General features: G+C 40.8%; 1 protein-coding gene across 1 annotated transcript in view; it reads right to left on the reverse strand.

The window, feature by feature from the left end:
* Nucleotides 1–2,780, reverse strand: part of LOC115159783 (electrogenic sodium bicarbonate cotransporter 4-like) — a 57,829-nt gene extending 55,049 nt beyond the window's left edge. The window contains exon 1 of the mRNA XM_029709831.1: nucleotides 2,669–2,780. The gene's annotated coding sequence lies outside the window, so the exon portion shown is untranslated. The remainder of the gene's footprint in view (nucleotides 1–2,668) is intronic.
* Nucleotides 2,781–7,405: the final 4,625 nt, after the last annotated feature.

The raw sequence follows: 7,405 nt of genomic DNA on the forward strand, positions 1-7,405 counted from the left end.
TAACCTTTAAGGATGACAGTGAGGCAACAGATTTGTAATGATTTAATGATTTTACATCTGTACCCCTGTGTGTGTGTGTGTGTGTGTGTGTGTGTGTGTGTGTGTGTGTGTGTGTGTCTGTCTGTCTGTCTGTCTGTCTGTCTGTCTGTCTGTCTGTCTGTCTGTCTGTCTGTCTGTCTGTCTGTCTGTCTGTCTGTCTGTCTGTCTGTCTGTCTGTCTGTCTGTGTGTGTGTGTGTGTGTGTGTGTGTCACACAGGGTTTTTGTAGGCTGATCAATACCTTTGTCAGTCCAGATCACCAGCTGCCCCCTGAGCTCCTGATCATTGGGTGTGAAGGGCATGTTTCACACCCCACATACACCCTGAGTGCTGTTCATTGTAAGGACAACTCAGAACAGGGAATACTTTGACTGAGTGGGCTACTGACAATAATAGTGGTAGGCTTACAGCTGGGGTGCCCAGCTCAGGTCCTTGAGGGCCACAGTCCTGCTAATTTTGGGTGACTGATTCATTTGATTTTTAATGGTTTTCTACCGGAAAACCAGGTGTATGCATTCACTACACAATCATTCAATAACATTCACTGATTAGGTAAGTACAATAGAGAAATTCAAAACAGCAGGATGAGAAGCTGCAGGGTCTGAGTTGTGCACCCCTAGTCAACACACTTCACTGGATCACAATTCTCCTATTGGTAATGAGTTGGGTTGGAGTCACTTCCATTAAGATTACTCACCCTGGTAACAAGGCAGAGCAGATTACACAATCAACCCAAGCCATAACTGCCAGGCATAAAGATAAAACAGAGATAAAATGATTTTAAAATCTGTAAGGCAGCTCAATTCTGATATTTTTCCACTAATTGATATTTTGACCAATAAAGATCTTTTCACATCAGATCTTTTTCAGAGCTGATCTGATTGGTCAAAAGACATTGCCCTGCTCAGAAGTTGCATACATGCGTCAACCAATGGTTGCATGCTATATCATCGACTGTGTCATCAACTGACAGATTGCTGTAACATAGTTATGGTTAGCTGATATGTAAAATACCTTTCCAGGTGTTGGGAACTTGAAAAAAACGAGGTCAAATCATGACATCAGTGATCTTCCGGTTGGAAATCGGAGCTCTAGAGAAATGCCAGAGTTTCCGACTTGGAATTCCGACTTGGATGACCGTTCAAAAAGATTTTTCCCAGTCGGAGTACGTTTTTTTCACAGTTCCCAGTTGTTTTGGAGGTGGCATATATCCACAACAGCACCCTTGATTCAACTAATATGGTAATGATCAAGCCCTTGATTTTGTATAGTCAGGTGTGCTGATGTTGGGATAGAACAAATATGTGTAACTAGGGTTCCCCAAGTCCTGGGTTAGGAAACAGAAACACTGCACTAAACCATGATAATACATGTCCTCTGTAAACTAACAAAGCAACACAACTAGCAGAGAAACAGCTCCTGTTCAGAATACACAACTCATCTAGCCATAGTAGGTTATATCAGTACTCATCTCATATCTAACATCTGGCCATAGTAGGTTATATCAGTACTCAACTCATATCTAACATCTGACCATGGTAGGTTATATCAGTACTCATCTCATATCTAACATCTGGCCATAGTAGGTTATATCAGTACTCATCTCATATCTAACATCTGGCCATGGTAGGTTATATCAGTACTCATCTCATATCTAACATCTGGCCATAGTAGGTTATATCAGTACTCATCTCATATCTAACATCTGGCCATGGTAGGTTATATCAGTACTCATCTCATATCTAACATCTGGCCATGGTAGGTTATATCAGTACTCATCTCATATCTAACATCTGGCCATAGTAGGTTATATCAGTACTCATCTCATATCTAACATCTGGCCATGGTAGGTTATATCAGTACTCATCTCATATCTAACATCTGGCCATGGTAGGTTATATCAGTACTCATCTCATATCTAACATCTGGCCATGGTAGGTTATATCTGGAATCATATCTAACATCTGGCCATAGTAGGTTATATCAGTACTCATCTCATATCTAACATCTGGCCATGGTAGGTTATATCAGTACTCATCTCATATCTAACATCTGGCCATGGTAGGTTATATCAGTACTCATCTCATATCTAACATCTGGCCATGGTAGGTTATATCAGTACTCATCTCATATCTAACATCTGTATGTGATGATATATACTCTATCAAATATTCTCCTGTCTTTTCAATATACTGTCCAAAGGCATTAAATAATGCAATAAATACAATGAATGGCTGAGCAAGCTTTCCAACTCATCACTGATCGATCAGATCTATTGATTAAGATAAAACATAAATCCAGTCTCTCCTAATCTTTCAATGAAACTCCAACAACAGTACAAGCTCATGGCGTACACAACAGAACACAATATACAAGATGACCGTTTCTCTTATTGACTTCATTTCCACTGAACTGTATGGATGAAAATCCCAAGTCAAACCAAACCGTTTATTTCCTGATAATGCGTATATTTAAAAGAGGAATGAGAATGCAGTCAGTGATGCTGTCAGAAAAGGTAACCCTGTTTGTAAAGAACACACAAAAACAGCAAAAACTCAACCACCCAAACAAGTTTTGAACTCCATTCACAACAGAGCATGCATTAACAGTAACAGGAGTCAGTGACTTACCTGAGCAGACAGTTAGAGTTGACCTGAGAGGAATTAAGTTAAGGATGAACTAATAATAGATTCAGTAATGGACGCAGGTCTCAATGTCACTCTGGGCTCTGATGCATACAACTGTCCTGCACCAACGACAGATAGCTGTTGGTTCTCCTTCCTGTGTATGTTTATGTGTGTGTGTGTGTGTGTGTGTGTGTGTGTGTGTGTGTATGTGTGTGTGTGTGTGTGTGTGTGTGTGTGTGTGTGTGTGTGTGTGTGTGTGTGTGTGTGTGTGTGTGTGTGTGTGTGTGTGTGTGTGTATGTGTGTGTGTGTGTGTGTGTGTGTATGTGTGTGTGTGTGTATGTGTGTGTGTATGTGTGTGCACTGATTCAGTCACGTTCCCCAACACCTCTCTGTACTGGGCCAAGTAACATGCCCTGGGGCGTGCGCGCCCACACACACACACATACACACACATACACACATACACACACATACACACACACACACACACACACCCATCGACCCAACCATCAGTAGCCTACCACGGCCTGACACGGAACCAAACCACAGAACAGTCGATTTGACAATCAGCCCCATAGTTCTTGCCAATACAACTAGTCAACCCCACAGGAAGGCAATTTTTATGTTTTTCTGAGATTTTCCTGAGGTGGAACTTCAGGAGGATATTAATACATTGTTTAGAAATAATGCAGAAAGCATTGGGGAGTGGATGAAGGATGTCATTAGAATTCTCCCCCTGAAAACTTTTCTTTCACCCTCAGTAGCCTTTTGTCATGTGTGCAATGTTTAGATAGAAGGGACATTGTCTATGCAATATAATAGTCTGGAGGAAATGTATAACTATTTGGCATATATAACGTGAACATGAAAAAAGATCAATAGGTCCTACTGGAACTAAATAATCAGTGTAAACTCCTGCAATTTTCTGGCATCCACTGTCTCGTTTCCAATAAATTGATTGATTTATTTATCTGTCAATCGCACACTCCCCATTGCATTCACCCGTCAGCAGGAAAATAGAGAGGTTGAACGATAGATTTCTCACACTAGATTAGACAGAGGTGCGAATTATAGCCTATCAAAAATTCCAGCTTTCAAAGTTTTCTGTTTAACGGTCATCTGTTTGCTGTCCGTCAAGCCCCCAAAAAACATTATTCACTTGTCAGTCATAATAGTTTATTGATCTGAATGAATGAACCATCCGATTCCGATTGGATTACACCCAATTCATGTGCACTATGAATATCAATAAGCTATTGATTGATCATAGGCTGTAGAAGGACGTGAGTTGTCTTCTTCTTCAATTAGGTTTAATGGCAGTTGGCATCCAATATGTTGCATTACCGCCACCAACTGGACTGTTGTATAAATCCATTATACTTTGTGACACAAAATGTGGAAAAAAACTCACCCACCATCCTATTCCACTGAAGGAAGGACAGGATGTAAATTATTGACCAGGAAGTAAATGGGAGAACGTCAAAGTTCAAGGATCAGTTATACATCCACGCCCCATTGAATAAACAAACCTATCCACCTAATTTTCGAACATTGCTATGGGCACAGTTTAACAAGGGAAGTGATGGATTCAACTTTCGCTTTACTTCCCTACTGCAATGCACCGGTGGCAAACGGTCATCCCTTCTAGCCATAACCGTGGAAAACTTGCTAGAGTAAATTATCTGAAGGAGTCAATTGATAGAGTATAAAAGTCAAGTAAACAAGTCTTAGTGTATAAGTGTAATTTTATATTTATTTAAGTTTTCTAACGTTAGCTAGACCTACGAGTAGGCTGGTTCTGTTGTGATAATAACGTTAGTTGTGTTGTGTGTCAGCGTTAAGGGCCATCCACCAAGCCAATAACTATAACGATAACTACAATGATAAACTATAGGCTACATAACTATAAAGGTTGGTGTGCATCCACACTAAAGGAAAGTTTGTTGTTTATCGTTCTGTAGTCCTACACCTGTCAATCAAGTGATCAACGCATCCTACTGCAATCTGCCTATTAATAATGCGGTAACACAAGACCATTCATGAGGTACAGATACTGGTTCAGACCCTTCAGGGTGTGTTCATTGTCATAGCGACAACTGCAAATAATACTTCAATGTAGGCTACATGTAGGCCTAAATAAAGAATATAGTAACTCGCATTTAAATGCAGCAACAACAAACCTCCATTTAGCCTGCCCATCTATTAGCCTACAACATGTCATTCCCTCGTTGCTCAAGTGGTTTGCAAGTGATTTGTAATGGTTGTCAATTCCTTTGGGTCTTATTTTTCACTGTGCTCATCTCTCTGTCTGTCCTGTGCAACTATATGCAATGTATGAGTGGAACAATGTTATCAAAACCAGCCAAAACTCATCACACCAATGCACTTTCTCTCCTCAACATTCCCCAACATGCATTTTCTATGCTGTAGGCCTGTTTACATTAATTAGTTAGCAAGACCAAGCCTGCTTCTTTCCCCAAATAGGCTATTAGGCCTAGTGTACATTTTTTTTATATATAAATAAACGTTCTATAGCTTCTACTATAGCTTTTCCTGGGATTTCACGAGAAGAGGTGTGGCCTATTGCGGAGAGGCTGGTGTAGCCTATAGCCCAGGAGTCAGTGTTGCCAACTCCTCGGTAAGGAAAGTAGATATTGGCTGTCCTAAAAGTCGCTAGAAGTCGCTAAATGACGTCATCACCTAATTTTCATAATTGGCCATGTACATGTAAAAAATGAGTAAAAAACACCCTAAATATGTTTAGAACTACAAATCAACTTTCTTCTGTCGATTCTTGTTTTTTTTTATGTCACAATTCCAACCCTCCTCCTTTATCTAGGCTTTGGACCGGCAAAAGTGACCCAAAAGAGACACTCTGGTGGAGTTACTAAGTTTTAAAAAAATTAAAAATTAAATTACATTTTTTGGTTTTTGTTTTTTAGTTTAGTTTTCTTAATTTGGTTTGGTTTTTAACTTTATGGTCCACTTAGGAGCCTACAACAAGTCACAGGAAAACATGAACATTTTTAACCATAACATTTTTTACATTTTGTTGTCTACAATCTACATTAACAATCTAAATGGACCAAAAAGAGACAATAGAAAAAACTGTCAAAGGCAATGTGAGAAAATTATGGTAACTAGTCTGGCCCTAATTCAGGTTAATATTATTTTTTTATGTAAGCCAGGGCTGGATCAGCCAGCGGCGGCTTCATTTGCAGTCTGGATGTGGAGGAGTGAACATCTCCTGGTCTGACTGCAGCTGGGAGGGACTGCTGCGCGAGGACTGGGCCGCCTGTGAGTGCTTTGGGACGGGGTGGGGCCCACGGCAGCACCCGCTGCTCGTTGAGAAGAGTAAGAACAATACGTGCTTTCACGTCAGTCTCCAAAAGTCTCCAATAACACCAGAAAAAGTCTCTAGATTTGTCGCTAGTCGCTTTTTTGAAAATGTGTCGCTAGAGAGCTCTGAATACTCGCTAAATATAGCGACAAAGTCGCTCAGTTGGCAACACTGCCAGGAGTAGTTAGCCCTGTTCCTAGAGTTCCGCAGGTACTGCAGGATGTTGTTCCAACTAGATACCACACCTGACCAACTGAGCTAATTGATCAGTTCAATGATTGGCTAAAATTAATTCACCTGGTCTTCCAGGTTGGTTAAATCAAAAGCATGAAGTACCTGCGGCAGGGTTGCCTACCCTTGTTATAAAGCCTGTTACGCACAGGAACCTGTTACGCACAGGAACAGCTGGAAGAGAGAGGCTAGTGATGTGTAGCTGAAGTAAGAAGGTAAATATTACCTAGATCAGGGCTCTCTAACACAGTTCCTGAAGAGCTACCATCCAGTAGGTTTTCGTTCCAACCGTAATCTAGCGCACCTGATTCTAATAATTAGCTGGTTGATACATTGAATCAGGTTAGTTACAACTGGGGTTGAATTGAAAACCTACAGTGTGGAAATATATATAAAACACATTTAAATCACATTTTTGACTGCACTTGGCCTTTAAGACGTGGCCTTTCAGCCCGCAGCAGGATGTGACCGGTGCATAGAGCTGCTCTGTTAACTTCCTACAGATTAGACTTAATATAATAGAAGGAGAGAGGGAGGAAAAGAGAGGTGTAAGCTAAGTAAAAGGGGAGAGTGATAGTGGCATGGTAGTGAGTGAGGAGGAGTGATGGAGAAGGGGATGGGAGGAGGAGTGAGGTGAGAGATTGTCAAGCATGTTCCGGAGTGAGCGATCAAAGTAATTTGCCTGTGATTATCGGGTTCGATAATCCAACTCAGTGTCCAACTCAGTGGCCTTGTGGTTAGTTTCCACCCTGAGATTGTAAGGTTGGGAGTCATACCAAAAACAAAAAATGGGACCAGATGAGTCTCTGCTTGGCGCTCAGCATTAAGGAGATTGGGTGTAAGGCCCTGCGACAGACTAGCATCCTGTCCAGGGGGTGTACTTGTACATCAAGTTACATTACACTACAGAAACAGGAGAAAATAATAGCTTACAGATAACCAGGGAATATCCTCTCAACCAGTGAATATACACTGAACAAAAATATAAACGCAACATGCAACAAATTCAAAGATTTTACTGAGTTACAGTAAAAGGGAATCAGTCCATTGAAATCAATTCATTAGGCCCTAAACAATGGAATTCACATGACTGTGAATACAGACATGCATCTGTTGGTCACAGATACCTTAAAAAAAAGGTAGGGGCGTGGATCAGAAAACCAGTCAG

The sequence above is a fragment of the Salmo trutta genome, chromosome 23 (genome assembly GCF_901001165.1).
Source record: "Salmo trutta chromosome 23, fSalTru1.1, whole genome shotgun sequence".
NCBI classification, from domain to species: domain Eukaryota; kingdom Metazoa; phylum Chordata; class Actinopteri; order Salmoniformes; family Salmonidae; genus Salmo; species Salmo trutta.